The sequence below is a fragment of the Phodopus roborovskii genome, unplaced genomic scaffold (assembly GCF_943737965.1).
Source record: "Phodopus roborovskii unplaced genomic scaffold, PHOROB, whole genome shotgun sequence".
NCBI lineage: Eukaryota > Metazoa > Chordata > Mammalia > Rodentia > Cricetidae > Phodopus > Phodopus roborovskii.
In genome coordinates, this window is record NW_026126651.1 from 11534079 (window position 1) to 11548757 (window position 14679).

The 14679-nt window shown below is 36.2% G+C and overlaps 1 pseudogene; it reads left to right on the forward strand.

The window, feature by feature from the left end:
- Positions 1-7670: 7670 nt before the first annotated feature.
- LOC127213703 (leucine-rich repeat-containing protein 58-like) lies at positions 7671-8596 on the forward strand (annotated as a pseudogene).
- The last annotated feature ends 6083 nt before the right edge of the window (positions 8597-14679 follow it).

Sequence of the window (14679 nt, forward strand, 5' to 3'; positions counted from 1 at the left end):
ACAATAGTAGTTATAAATTCTTTTTTTTTTTCACCCAATGAACAACTGTAAGCTGCCTACTCCAGGACTGGGAAAGGCACAGTTGACTTGGGCAGTACCTATGTGTCAAACTGTAAATATTTTGTAAATAGATGACTTTAGTTAAGCAAATAGAATGTTTTCATGGAAAACATTCAGAATGATGGGGCCATATTCTCCTGGTTTAAATCCTGTCCTTTCTTGGCCTAAGTAATAACGTGAGTAGTCTTTTAGAAATTACTTGTAAATAGCTTTATAAATAGAGCATCTAACCATACACACCCTTTACAGCCTTACAGAAAGGAGATATACTGTTTCACCTTTCATAAATGTAAATATTCCATCCTGTGACAAATAAATGTATTTTATGATTGTCTTTCAACAAAGTACTTATACTTAAACCATGTAAATAGTATGCATAATATCTTTTTTGTCAGAGATGAGGAATATAGATATAGATGCAGGGTGTTGTGCATGCTGAGCAAGCTACATTCTATGCATAGCATTGAAAAGTGATAGCGAAATCCTCAAGTAGGTCTTTTACCTTTTCCCCTTTTGATTGTTGTTTTCTTTTTTTCTTTTTTCCCCATCTATTTGGGCCTTGTCTTTTATAAGAAATGCCAGTGAATGCCAAAATTTTTCTTCTTTTTCATACTTGTCCTTTTTTTAAAAAAATGATTTTAGACATTAACTTGATAAGATCATCTAGAAATATGATCATCTCCTGAAGTCAGAAGATTTTGTCAGAGAGGAAGATGGACATCAAAGAAACTTGTTATGGAGTTTGCCTTTTACATGACAGGACCAGCCATTTGGATTAGAAACTGCTCTTGTCTAGGCTACTTTACAGCATGCTGTCCAAATCAGACAAGCAGATTTCAAAAAAAAGTGACAGCTGAACTTGCCAAGATACAGGATGATCCTTCATATTCCTGCTTCATCAAAAACTCTTGCAAACATTCTGGGCCTATAGGCTGAAGAAGGCTGCCCCAATGTTATAGGGGAACCTTGGGTTACTTTCTAGACAGCATGATGTCTCTGTCAGTTGTGGAGTTTATATATTATCTTTCTGGAGTCTTTGGTGGTGGTGAAGACATATAACTGTGGTTATGGATTTCCTTAGTTAAGCTGCATATAAAGCTTTAAACTAACACAGGTAGGAGAGATGATAGAATATTTTCTTTAAATTTGCAAAATGTTAATGGGCTTCATATTGTTAACTACAATTTTTGCTTATAGACTTTGTAATGCATAAATGAACTACATTAAATTTAAAATTTTCCTTGTTCTTTTCAGACAGAAAAGAAGAGGTGATGCAGAATGCCCTTCTATATGATATGAATATATGTTTCTCTTCTTGGTTGATGAATAAACCTGTTTCAGCCAATATCCAGGCACAATATAGCCAGGGAGGACATACAAGCAGTTCAACCAGAGAATTCTAAGAAAGGAACACAGAGATTGAGCCTCCATATAGATGCCATGTAGTTTCTGGGAATTTAGGTTGCCCAGGCATTCCCTAGTAATCCAAAACCACCTAGAAATTCACGGGAGAATAGAAATGAATTGGTAATTAAGAGTGAGCTAGCCAATAATAATCCCGAGCCAAAGGACAAATGGTTATAATTAATATATGCCTCTTTTTGTTTATTTGGGATTGAAATGTGGCAGGATCACCCAGAATACTACCTTCTGCCTATACATTGATGTTAGTGGAGCAATTCCTGAGTTGCTTCATTTTGTATACAGAGATGGTAGAGAGCACCTGTTCTCACAGTTCACATGGTCAACTATGTGTTCCTAAGAAAAAGTGCTGACCCCAGAAGTAATTTTCTAAAAGTGATAGGCAAACTTAAGATTTGTGCATCCTTCGCCCACTTCTGGTTTGTTAGCAAACCAGAAAGAATTTCTACATAACCAGCCTTAGCTTTTCATAAATTTGGGGGTCAAATACCAAGAAATGTGCCTGACAGTGCTACTTTTATTTTAGTGAAATTATTATGTATGCTCTGATTTATTTAATTTTGAGTACCTAAAATCTTGTGTGTTACACATAGCTGTATATGTGCTTACATAATTAAAATGTACATCAGAAATATAATTCAGTATTGGAGTTTGCTATCTGGTAAAGACTTAGACCTGCTGTATCAAGTTTATGTTATGTTGTAATGGCAAATATTCTAAAAGGAATGTTTAAACTATACAAATTCTTGTGCCTCCTTTCCCAAAGGACATTAAAAAATGTGATCTTATATTAAGTATATATACCCTCATCAATTTTGCCATAAACATTGTGCATTGTTTTATTCAACTCAAAACAAACTTGTAGAAATTCATAAAACAAGTTATAAATTATGTGAGCATAAATTTTCAAAATTAAGTAGATTTGGTGATCCCAAGAACACACTCAGATAAGTGTCTATGTCTGAGTGTCTCTGCATGAGTGTTTAGATAACTATAATCATATGTAGATCATCACTGAATTCAGTGGAACATTAAGTAAATAGATTAAGGATCAAACAAGGTGGGAACTAGATATGTTCTAACTCTATATGTACTTAGTAGGGATGTTTGGGGCAACCAGGTAATGTTGTTTCCAGACTTACTTAAATGTCTTTGGTTTTGAGTCATACTGTGTTGCATTTTTGTTTCTGTCCTGTATTTTTCTTTGTATATTTTAAGCCATAATCTCACAGCAATGAGGTCCTGACCTCCAAAGGACCTGGAATGAAAAACAGGAGACATGAGAAGCCAGCAGCTAGGCATGCTTTCTGATCAAGCTGCAAAATTTTATATTTCTCAACCATGTAGGGTAGGGCAGGAAGCTAGGTGAGATAGAGATTCAGGGAGGGGGTCATTGCTTGGTAAAATGACCGCAGGATGTTCTTAGTCATAGATCACTGAAGGTGAACAGGATATTGGCTAAGAGGAAATGCAGGTAGAGATAAGCAGGTTGTTAGCAGGGGAAGAGGTCGGGAGTTGCTAAATTCCCTAACTGCATATGGAAGGGTTACCAAGTAACCTAACTGCTTTCCTCTAAGCCTTAAATTCTACTTCTCAGGTGTTGGAGAGTGGTGGAATATTAATTAGGACCAAAAGTATCAATCTTCTAACTCATGGCTATTCTAAGAAAAGGCTGGCGATCTCTAAAGCTTATACCACGATCACTCCTGGCAATTTATACCACCACCATATTGAAATTGTTTATTATTTTATTGCTAATTCTAATTTCAAGTGTATATACAAACAAAAATTATTGTGTTGACATATTTACAGACAACTATGGTATTTATTATGAAAGGTGGAAATGAAGTTGGGAAAACAGTGTAAAGAAGAGATGAAAGAAGAAGTATAAGGTGAAATGAGGGAGGACATTATCAAGATCCCTTCTATATATGTATGGAAATTTCTACTAATAAATCAAATAAAAAACACAAAATAGTGAAAGTTTGACTTCTTCCTTTCAAAACTGTATCCTTTTTATCTCCTTTGTTGTCTTATTGGCCTAGCTAGAAATTGAAGTACAATATCGAATGCATATGGAGAGAGTGAACAGCTGGAGAACCTGCCTAAGAGTGAACTTAGCCTCCTCAATGTGGTTGTCAGTTGGAGAGCATGGGCAATCTGTGGGGGCTGCTGGCAGTGGACCCAGTATTCATCCCTAGTAGATAAATGGGCTTTGGAAGCCAATTCCCTTGGAGAGATACTCTCTCAGCCTAGATACATACAGGAGGGCTAGTTCCTGCCCACATGATGTGACAGACATTCATGATCATACATGGGAGGCCTCACCCTATCTGATGTTTGGGATGAGCAATTAGCAGGGGGAATGGGAGGACAGAAGGGAGAGTGAACTGGGATTAATATACAAAATAAGGTTGTTTTTAATTTGAATAAAAATTAATTAAAATATGAAATAATCAATAAAAGATTCCACATGATACTTTGATTTCACTTTTAAGCTATCACAATCCCTGTGCAAGCTGTGATACCCATGGTATATATGAAGAGCTAATGAAGTTTCAAGACAGCACTTGTGTAAGTCTAAAAGGATATTCACATCCAATTACAGTATTGCTAGTGGAAATATATGTTTCTGTGACTTCCCATTTAATTGCTAAATTTATAAAATTTCAGCTATGATTTAATGAAGAGCAATAAAATATGTATTGGAGTTTAAATTTATCAATTTTAATGATAAAATGTTAACATTACAAGTAAAGTCAAATATTAATGAATAAATCATACAATTATATAATAAAATTAAAATGTGAATTAAAATTAATAAATATTAACTACCTGGCATATCAAGGTATGATATATACACCTTTATATTAAAGGCAATCTAGCATGAATTATAGGTTCCCAAGAGCCAGCCAAGCATGAGTAACAGCTCCTGCTCCCACTGTTATTGAGTCCCACTGAATAAGGGCCTATGTCATTCCCTTTGCAGGCTTCCTGGTTGTTGCTTCAGACTCTGGGTTACTATGAGCCAGGTTAGTTGTTACTGTCGGTTTCTTGTGATATTTTGATCAGTCTGCCTCCTACAATCTTTCCTCACTTTCTTCAGAATGGGTCCTTGAGGTGACCTAAAGTTTTGCTGTGGGTCTCTGTATCTGTTTTCATTAGTTACTGGATTAGTTACTGAGAACAATTGGCCTAGTCACCGATGTGATCACAAGAGATGGCCAGATCAAGGTAAGCATCCCTTATTGTGAGGAGAGTCATCTATGGTCCTTAATGTAGATTCTTGGGAATTTTCCTTCCATCATGTTTCTACTTGATCCTGAAATTCCTCCCTTTATGTGACCACTTTCAGGGCAATTTCCCACCAAAAATCAACCAAACAAACCCCTCAAGTTCCAGTCCCCACCTGCTCCCAATCCACCAAGATGTTTTCTATTTCTCTTTTACAGGAAGATCCATGTGTTATTCCTGGGCCCTCTTGCTAGTTGGCCTTCCTGATTCTGTGTATTTCAGGACACTCATCCTTCCTTTTACAGTTAAAATGCATGAGTACATGCCATGCTTTCATTCTGCCTTTCCCCACTTAGGATTCTCTTTGACTTCAAATTGATGATGTCCTTGGTTTTAACAGCTGAGTAATACTCCATTGTTTAGTTGTAACAAGTTTTTCTTTATGGATTTTTTTTGTGAGAGCCCACTAGGTTATTTCCAGGTTCTTACTCTATAAACAATACTGTCATTATCACAGTTAAGCAAGTGTCCTTCTGATATGTTTGATTATAGTTCCAAGAGTGGCATAGCTGGGCTTTGAGGTGGATTGATTCCCAATTTTCTGAAAAATCAACATTTAGAATTCTAAAAAGACTGTACAAGTTTACACTCCCACCATCAGTGCATGAGTGTTTCTTCTGTCCCCCATCATCTCCGGCATATGCTGTCATTTCTGGTTTTGGCCTTAGTCATTCTGACAGTGAAGATGGAACCTCGCAGTCATTTTGATATACACTTTCTTCATGGCTAAGGATGCTGAACATTTATTTGTTTCCCTGTATTTGAGCATTCTCTTATTAGGTCTGTACCCCATTTTTATACTGTATTATCTGGTTTTAGTTAGTGTCTAAGTTCTTTAGTTCTTATATATTTTGGAAATCAGCACTATATCAGATATGTAATACTTTGTTGATATCCATGGGAAACCTGCCCCTTTCTGAACAGAAACAGAGGAGGGGTGGATTAACAGAGCAGAGGAGAGGTGTGAGGCAGGAAATAGAAGGAGAGGCAGCAAGGGAACCTGAGGTATAGATGTAAAACAAATAAGTAAAATAAAATAAATAACCACATAAGAGCAAAGCAGTGAAGAATGATCAGTAATCACTCAAGTATCATCAAAGAAATTTCTACACTAATAGGTAAAAATTAAAACATAACCCCTAAAACTAGATAATATGCTGAGCACGAGAGACTTTGGTGCATTTAGTAGGATACAACCTCCTCAATTCAAGACTCAATTATCTCTGAGCAAAAGGATTCAGAATGCTTGTAGGTGATGTTTCATCTATTTCTTCCTCCAACTAGTGTGGTGCAGTAAAACTGGGGTAAGTGAATCCAGAAACCCAGAACAAAATCAGTTTTCTCTGGGACCCTGGCAGTAACTGACCGCAGAGAAAAACATCCAGTGTTGGAGATGTAAAACCTTGTGTGGATTTTGGGAACTGATCCTGGCTACTTATAGGACATTCTCCACCTCTTCCTGGTCTTCCTCATTATGGCTGTGCAGTGTAAAGACAGCCTGGGAAGAAATAATTTAAATCTTCCTGTGGCAAGTTTTTCAAGTAATTATATATGAGTATTTAACAAAATGGTTCAAACTGTTATATCTACTATAACAACAAAAATACCTCCAAAAAAATCAACAACAACTAATAAAATACCTGCTCAGACTGCTGAAGCAACTTACCCATCCAGGCTGGAGTTACTTATAGTGACATTAAGATAAAGCAATAATATCAGGGATATATTTTCAAAAAACATATATAAAGATTATACCACTTTTCAGCATTTCATTACATACACATTAATTCATGCACAAATCCAGTCTTACTGGATTCTTCAGTCTAATCAGGCAAGTGCACAAATACATTTGGAGGTCTTTGCTCATTATTTGATATTAATGCACTACTGTAATTGTCTCTTTAAAATGTAAATGTCAGAAAACCTTAAAAAATCTTTCTCTTGAGTTGATTGTTTCTTTGAAACAATACATCACATTCCTCATCTGAGTCACTGTTTTCAGTGGAATGGAATTCACTATGTAATTTCAGTCGGATGGACAGCAAAGACAGAGATCTGACATCTCTGCTTCTCAAGTCCTGTTAATGCTAGACCACATAATTTTGACTATTTTCAGGGGTTCATACATGCAATGCAAATCTATTGCTGAGTGATCCATCTACCCAGCTATGAATATTTAGGCTTCATATATATTTGTAACCCCAAGAAAGCACTGCAACAAAAACTTTGACACCCAACAGTTTTCCTCTGTCCTGAGTCACTTCTCAGGTTGAAAGTGAACCTTTCTGGATCCTGCACTGAAATCTGAGGAAATGGAAAAGGGTCTGTGCTGAATCCTCATGCAGTGGAAAATGAGAACGACAGAGGACCCCGCCCCATGTGCCGTCTCACACATGAACGTCATCATCTGTCAAAGATCTCACCTATGCTCAGTCTATTTTATGAATGTCTCAACACTCAGTTCACATGACAAAGTTCACATTTCTGTTAAATCTTTATTACTACTATTATTTTACATATCGATCCCAGTTCTCTCTCTCTCCCTCCTTCTTTCCCTCCCTCCCATGTTAAATCTTATTAAAAGTGAGAAGGCAGCAGCCTACCCCCAGCCACATCACTTCCCCCACCAAGGTCATTCCCGTCATATCCGGGGCTGGGAATGCCACGCTGTCAGCTGGCAGCTGCCTGGGATTCTCGCGGGATTGCTGATGTGGCAGTCAGAGAAGCTGAACTCAGCCGCTCCCTCCTCACACGTTGATCTAGATGCTGAAGGGAGGGAGCAAAGAAGAGCTGGGGAGTCCAGGATGTCGCTGCTGGCTGCAGCCACTGCTGCCCTAAAACCATCAGACATCGCTGCCAGGGCGCTGAAAAACAGGACTTGAGCCGGAACCTTCTCATGGAGCTGAAACCAGAGCTGCTCCAACAGAACAGCCTGTGCCTGCTGATTGACAGGAACAACAGGATCGGCAACACAGGCTTCCTCCTCGAGGACATGGCGCAGTCACCATTCTGTCGCAGACTCAAGGTACTCAAACTCATAAGCAACTTCTTCCAGGAGGGACCTGATTAGCTAGCTAGGAGCCCTGCAGACCCTTAACCTGAGCAGGAACTGGCTCCAGAGTATCCCCCACTGAGATTAGGATCTTTCAGAGTTTAGAATGCTTATAACTTTGAGGAAACTTCACCTAAGAAATCCCATCAGGATTAGAAAATCTACCTTCTCTCAGTTTCTTGGTGTTATGTGAAAACAAATCCAAAGTGTGCCTCCCCAGCTTTGATGGCTGCATTACTTCCCTCACTCTCCACAATAACTTGCTGACACACCTGAATCTAGAGCTACACAACCATATTCATGTGGGAGTTGAGTTTTCAAGGAAATTCATTGGTTGTTCGTTTTATTAGCAACTTAACATTAAACCCTCCAACTATTCTGTAATAAGCTGTATGGACCATTAATATTCGGGATTATTTAGTCTACTCCCTATGATCTTCCTGGGAATCTCCTTATATACTTGGATTCAGCCAGCAATTGCCCAAATCCAAAGAATGGCAGAGTCTATTTTGAAGAATATGTCAGACAATGTGGGCTTCTGTGGGGAGTATCACCTCCTCCAGATGCTTTATTTGTGTTTTCCAGAATGTTCTTCCCCCTCCAGCTCCGCTTCAAACGGCTCCACATCCCAGAGTGACTTTGTGTTCTCCAGAATGCCCTTTCCCCTGCAGATCTGCCTTACTCAGCTACATGTCCTAGAGGGAGTCAGAATCAGAAGATGAATCCAATGATGCTGCACAAAGAATCCAGAAAGTGCTTCAAGGTTAAAAATAGGGGTGTTGAAAAATAGTAAAAGTAAGCAAAGATGATCAAAAAGGAAATTGGAGGTTGAAATTGATTAGAAAGCTTAGTAGCTTCATCTTGATGTCCATATAAGAGTTAAAATGATGTGAAAGGTTTTGCATTCATGTATCCATTCAACATGTTTTGGTCCATTTCTGTTTCAATTTTTTTTTTAGTATAATCTAGTTAACAGCAGTTAAAAATTCAGCTGGTTCTTCATGATTTCCACTTAAGTCTTTGATGGAATTCTAAGAGAATGGTACACTGAGGGGAGCAGTTATAATTAGCATAGAGTGGTGTAACCCGGGATAGTTGGGTTGACTAAAGTAAGGCATCATAACAGTTGTACTACCAGAGTTGTTCTGGTTTGTCTGAAAACTATGCCATAAATAGAAGGAGTCTTCTCATTGTGTCACCTATAGGTGTGAGCCTATGACCAACTAACTGATTTATTTAGGACTATCACTTTCAAATGGCATATTTAAACTTCAGAGCTTGTTTTGTTTGTTATTAACTTTATGCAAACTATCTGTGATGTGTTGCAGTGCCTTAATCAAAGCAAGTATATAGAAGCTTATTCTAGAAATGATTTAAGAGAAACCCAGAACCTGACACAATGCAAAACACTTGGATTTGCTTTAACAGACTACATAAACAATTGTATACATAATACCTGAGTCCTGCAAAAAGATCCCTGTGATTTCAAAGTAATCCTGGTGTACGGAGTGAATTCCAGGGTAGCCAAAGTTACACAAACAAACACTGTCTCAAAAAATGAAAATAATGAAAGTTAAAAGAAATAGAGTAATAAGCCACATGAATATAGAAAGCACACAAAGAGTCTGGATACTGTCTGCTATGGTGTTGTCTTTAAATTACGCAGTTACAATGGAAGGAATAATTGCTACAATACACTTGATTATCAATGCTGCTAAATTAATCCAATTCATATATTTTAAAAATGCTTTGACTCCAGAATTTAAGTCTAAGGACAGGGTATTGGGGAAAAGGATTTATATTTTTATTTCCACAGAAAATGGAAAGCCGTGGATTGCTTCCAGACTAACATGGTTTGACCAAGCCAGACCCCCTGAAACAGTGTCCCAGGATATCCAACATTCAAAACAGCTGGGACAAGGCAGCCATACAGACCACTACAGCCAGGATTTCTATGGCTTCTTATTCTTAGTATTCCCCATGACAGCGCCCCCTACCAGCAGGAAGCAGTTTGGAAAGAACGACGCCCAAATTCCCAAATATTGCATAAAAATGTTTGTTTTCATTTAAATGGGCTTGTTTATAAATGATTAATGCTCATAAACAATCTCTTTAAAGGAAAAAAGGGGATTATGGTACAGATATGAATACTTTGTTTTGGAATGGATTTACATTTATTGATACATATTTACGGTCAATTTTTGATATGTACATTTCTTCTCGTGTTTAGGTAATGTGTATATATAGCTCATTTAAAAATGTGTAATATAGTACAGATTATAGATAGTTACCTATGATAGTCAAAACTTAGAGTTAAGTTAGGTTTTCAAGATGTATTTGAGATGGATAGATATTCTTCAAACCTTTCAAAGACCTACAGAATATGGCATTTAAAATGGTTTAGGGTTTTTCTTGACAGTGAGACATAACTGGCAACACCAGCTGCATCAGAAAGGAAGATGGACTTCGAAGAAATGCATTATGGAGTTTGCTTCAAAAATGCTGCTCTTGTCTGGATTGTTTGAGTTTATGCTGTATAAACTGGACATGCAGGTCCCATAGGAAAGTGACTGCTGATACAAGAGGGACATTGTTACAGGGTTCCTGCTTCATGTAAGAGTCTGATAGACAGTCTACAGGATACAGAAAAAAGTGACTGACAAATTGCCAGTACAGGTGGACAGTTTAGTTTCCCTCTTTACAGAGGAGTCTGTTAGATACTATGGCCTATAGGCTGAAGATAGAACATTACGGAAAAATTTCCGGTGACTGACCAGGCAGTGAGCTATCTCTGTAATTTCTAGGGCTTATATATTATCCTTCTGTGGTCTTTAAAGGAGTTGAAGACAGATAGTTATGGTTATAGTTTTCCTTAGTTAGGATTAAAGATAAGTTACATATAGGACTTTAGACTCACAAAGATAGGGTAGATGATAGAATATTTTCTTTAAATCTTGCTAAATGTTAATGGACTAAATATTGTTAACTGTAGTTCTTATTTGATAACTGTTTTGTTATATATTTTACTATGTTAAAGTTAAAACCCTTCTTTATATTTAGACACAAAAGAGGAGATGATGGGAGATGTCATTCTCTAAATACGTTTCTCATATTGGATAATGAATAAAGCACTGTTGACTGATAGGAAAGCAAGATAGGCAGGACTAGGAGACAAAGAGGAGAGAGGAAGAGGTAGAAAGGAGATTCAATATGGAGGACTGAGAGAGCAGAGTGCCAGGCCGTCTTTCCAGTAAGATAAGACCATGTGGAAATACTTCGATTAGTAGAACGGGTTAATATTTAAGACAGAGCTAGCCAATAAGTAATGCTAGTAACAGGCCAACAGCATTATATCTAAAAAAAAAAAAAAAGATGTAGGTGACAAATAGCACAAATTATTGTCATTGGAGATTAACAAATTTTACTAATTTATTATGCAATACAAACTAGCATTAAAATAGTAATTTGGCATTAGGAAATATTTACCTGTCACTACTGATGGTTAAATAACCAGCCTGTAATAGCATCAAGAGTTGTTGTTAAATACTAAAGGTATTTTTTGATTGCATTAAATAGTCAGGTGATCATTTGAAGGGTGCTTTGGTGGAATCCAGTGGTATGCTGAGAATACTTTCATGTTACTTTTCTTGTACATACTATTTTTATTTTAATAGATTATATTTGTATATTATATTAGTAGAGTATGGGGTATGCAGGGGTTGTGTTTGTTTGTGTTTATTCATGAAACAGGAGTTTCATGACTGCAGTTGTGAAACGCTGCTATAGTGAGTCCCCTTACCTTTTCCTCGGAATAGTGTAGTAAGATCATTTTTACTTTATTTTTATTTAATGATTTTATTTCTGGGTTTATAGAAGTGATGTTTCTATGGCTTTTATAATTTTACTATAGTGGTTTTAAAGTCTTTTTTTTCTTGCTTTCTTTCACACAGTTAGTAACTGTAAACTGCCCACTCCACAGATGACTTGGGATTTCATTCCCCAAGTTTCAAACTATAAATATAATGTAATAAGTTGACTTTAGTTAATTAACATAGAATGTTTTCCTGCAAAACATTCAGAATGATGGGACTGTATTCTCCTGGATTATATCCTGTATCTCTTTATCTATAATTATCTTGACTGAAGTAATTAAGTGAGTAGCCTTTTAGGAATTACTTATAAATAGAGCATCTACCCATAGTTAACATTTCCAACCTGTTTCACCTTTCATAAATGTAAATAATCCAATGTGAAGAATATATATATATGTATATATTCTATGCTGTCTTTCAACTAAGTGTTTATAGTAGTTCTTATGTGAAAAAATAAATTCTGTGAGCAGTGTGCTAATTAGTGTGCCCAGTCAGTAGTTTTGCCAGAGAGGTGGATAAAAGGAATAGATTCAGGACCTCTTGCCAGCTGAACAAGGTACATACAGTCCATGCCTAGGGCATAGATTACCATTAATGCTATCTTCATTTGTTGCAGTTTTACCTCTTTTGGTTTTGTTATTTTTTTTTCTTTTCTTTTTCTTTTTTACCAAACTTTGGCCTTATCCTTAACAAAAACTACCAATGATTGTTTAATTTTTTCCTTCTTTTTCATACATTTCCCATGTTTAATAACTGATTACAGACATTAACTTCTAGAGATAGGAAATGGCCAAATGAAGTCCGCAAAATGTATTTTAAGTTGTAGACGTTCTCACTAATTATGAATCCCATATTTATCCAGCTAATAAACCCTTAGAGTTTCAGAATCAACATGGGGTAATTTTCATAACACAGCTATTTTATATTCTGAGACAAGTAAAGGCTCTTCTTGAACTTGACATGTAGACAAGTCTGGCCTGATTTTTATGCTCTTTCCTCAGTTTACCAGATGCTGGAATTACCTGTGTAAACCATGGGACCGGCTAATTTTTTACTTAGAAAAGAACCAAAGGTGTCTTTTGGTAAAAATTTCCTTTCTAAGTTTGTCTTGACAATATGAAAAATAAAAGTATTGTAAATAGTCTTCAAATATGAGAAATTGGTGTGATATAAATGTAATTAAAGGTAGTACTTACTATGACAAGACAGTACTGTAGACTAGTTCTAACAGATACTTGAAGTCCTATTTCAAATGAAGAGCCAAAAAGAGGCTATTTTCTGGAATGTTAATTGAAACAAATCTTTAAAAGCAGTGAAGTATAAGAGAAGTCATCGGTGGCCAGGCAGTTCACTGAGCCGAAGAAGCCCTGTACAGTAATAAGAAGTTATTTTAAATTGATTCACCAATTTCCTACTACTGCCACATAAAAACCTTATTACTAAGATTATTACTGCTATTGTTATTATGGTATCCTCCCTGCTGCTCCATTTCTTCCTTTCTTTAAGTCTTACTCTTCCCACAGTTCTATTGGAAAGTAGTTGTTTTTTTCCTGGTTAATAATAGAGAAGTTGGCCTTAGTGAATATTTACATTTTGGTTGGCTTGTTTCTTTTTTTAAAAAACCTTCAAATTATGTATTTAGTAGTAGCTATTTTCATAAAAAAAAAAACCAACAGTTATCATGTGAGTGCTTCTATAAACAACTTTACCAGTAAAAGTGTATATAGGTCGTCTCTTTAGTGCTTTGGTAGATTTCACCTGTATGCTTACAATATTTTCATCTTAGGTATTTGTATATATTATTTTTACTTTAGTAGGTTATTTTAGTAGATTATATTGATAGACTATAGTTTAATTCAGGGTTCGTGTGTGGTGGTATTACATCATGAAACAGATGAGTTTCATGACTGCAGTTATGAAACGCTGCTATATTGAGTCCCCTTACCTTTTCCTCATAACAGTGTAGTTAGATCATTTTTTTATTACAGATTTTGTTTGTGTGTTTATAGAAGTTATTTTTCTACTGCTAATGTAGTTTTATTATAGTAGTTGTAAAGTCTTTCTATCTTTCATCCAGAGCAACTGTAAGCTGCCTATTCCCAGATTAGGAAAGACACAGATGATTTGGACAGTACCCAAGTGTCAAACTGTAAATGTTTTTGATTAGATGAGTTTAGTTAAGCAACATGGAATGTTTTCCTGGAAAACATTCAGAATGATGGGACCGTATTCTCCTGGATTAAATCCTATACTTTTCTTAGTTGATAATTATGTTGACCTAAGTAATAACGTGAATGCCCTTTTAGGAATTAGTTGTAAATAGCCTTGTAAATAGAGCATCTAAACATAGTTACCCTTTCCAACCACTTAGTAAAGATGTATAATGTTTTGCCTTTTGTAAATGTAAATATTCTAACATATCAGCAAAGTGTTTATGGTGGTATTTTATGTGTATAGTTATACTCTGTGAATAGTGTACCAAATTAGTAGTTTTGGCAGAGAAGTGGATAATAGGAATAGACCCAGGACATTGTGACTGCTGATCGAGCTATTTACAGTCCACGCCTAAAGCATAGATTGCCTTTAGTGCAATCTCCATTCATTTTTGTTTTAAGGGTTTTTTGTTTTGTTTTGTTTCTTTTATACCCATATTTGAGTTTTTCCTTAACAAAAGGCTTGTCATGTAGACAAGTCTGGCCTGACTGTAATGCTCTTTCCTCGGGTTCCCAGCTACTGGAATCACCTGTGTAAACCATGGGCCCAGCTCAGTATTTTACTGAGAAAGGAGCCAAAGATGCCTCTTGAAAAGAAAATGATTTCTAAATTTTTCTTGCCTACATGAAAAAAATGTATATTGTAAATGGTCTTCAATTATGAGAAATTTTGGTGATATAACTATAATTAATGGTAGTCCTCATTATGACAAGAATGTACTTCAGACTAGTTCTAACAGACATTGGAAATCCTGGAATCACATGA